This window comes from Glossina fuscipes, unplaced genomic scaffold (genome assembly GCF_014805625.2).
Source record: "Glossina fuscipes isolate IAEA_lab_2018 unplaced genomic scaffold, Yale_Gfus_2 61646, whole genome shotgun sequence".
NCBI lineage: Eukaryota > Metazoa > Arthropoda > Insecta > Diptera > Glossinidae > Glossina > Glossina fuscipes.
The window spans coordinates 1,072,983-1,074,852 of NW_024003855.1; positions in this window are offsets into that span (position 1 = coordinate 1,072,983).

Sequence of the window (1,870 nt, forward strand, 5' to 3'; positions counted from 1 at the left end):
TATCTTAAAATATCAAGCATTAGCGTAGACTCACTCCTTGCTTTTCAAAAACTAGCTTAGAATAGCATAGCTGACGGCGACATTAAATTAATATGCAGCTTTGGCCAACCCTCCATCGCCCCAGGGCCGCGAAGGGACTGAGACTAAGAATAAGTAAGGACAAAATTGTAGAAAATAACGCCAACGACAGCAACCTACATATAGAAACATAATCTGCACACACACAAAAACCTACCTACATACAACGCTCTCACAAACACACAAATACACAAGTAGATATATACAAATACATTCACATCCATACACGCACCGGCACACACACACAAACATATACATACAAATATACATCCACACACACGAAAGTATAAGAGGAAGTCTCATCCATATACATACATAATAAGCAAATCATGCCGGCCAAAGCCGGAACTAAGGGGACACCTCAAGGAGTACAAGCGGCCATGCGGGATAGTCCGGAAGTGTTACCCGATCCGTTCAAAAGGAGCACACGAATCCCACGCTCATCTGAGCAAATGGCCCGGCAACATACGCAAGTGAGAAGTTAGTCCTCTCCGCCGATCCTTCAGCAGAAGTCTTTGATAATAAGAAAAGGTTAAAACTCTTTTCTGGAGCTAGGAGAGAAAATTGGAGAATTCATTGAAATGATGGCCCCAACTCCTTCCGCTCCGGCCGGGCGCACCATTCATCAGTCGATGAGGGATTTGGTGGACATGCTAGCTGCGCTCCATTAAAAGCCGCGAAAGAGTTAGAAAATAACTTGCCAAAATAAGCGGTCAGAAATGACACTACCCAGACCGGGAAAGGAGGCAGAGTAAACGCCATGAAAAGGCTCAGAGAGGAGGGATCCGTGGATATTACTCCAGCGAAGAAAAGTAAGCGGTCAGGTGGAGGGATAAATACCATTAAAGAGGAGCCAAAGCAACCAAAATACGGCAATGAAGAGTGGACAGTGGTCCAAACGAAAAATAGAAAAGTCAAGCCAATCAAATTGTTGAATAAACGGATGCGATTGTAATCAAGCAAACGGGGACTATGACCTACAGCGATATGCTGAAAAGAGTTAAAAATGATGTGGAGCTGCAAGAAGTCGGCGAAAGTGTGACGAAAATACGGAAAACACTGAAAGGAGAAATGCTGCTGGAATTTAAGCAAAGTGCGAAAGAAGAAAACATTGCTTACCAGCAATTGGTGGAAAAAGCGCTCGGCTAGGAGGCTTATGTTAAACTAATGGTTAAGCAAACAAAGATCGAGTTTAAGGACCTGGATGAAGTGACCTCGGCGGATGACTTAATAGCAGCCATAAATACAAAGTTCACCAGCTTGAATATCAAGAAGGAAGCAATTACGTCAATCAGGAAGGCATATGCCGGCATACAAAGAGCAACTCTATCAGTCCCAACAAAAAGTGCTAAAGAGTTACTTGAAGCTGGGAAAATTGAAGTGGGTTGGATAGTAAGTAGGATCAGAGAAAAATCCGCAATACTGAAATGCTATAGATCCTTTGACGAACGCCACATCGCTAGAAACTGTAAAGAAAAAGAAAATAGAAGCAAGTGCTGACTAAAATGCCGCGAAGAAGGTCACCGAGCAAGAGACTGCACTAAGAGCCCTTGTTGTGGGATATCCAAAGAACAAGCAAACCTCATGACCGTCCACTGGCCGGCGGAAATTGCCCGGTAAATAAACGACGCTAGTAATAATAGTCAGCTATGAAGTGCATGCAAACAAACATAAATCACTGCCGGGGTGCACAAGAGGTGCTTGAAGAGAACGTCATAGAACTTTCGATTGACATAGTAGTCCTGAGCGAGCCATATAAGGTAGGCTTCGGAAACAAGTGGGCACGACAAGA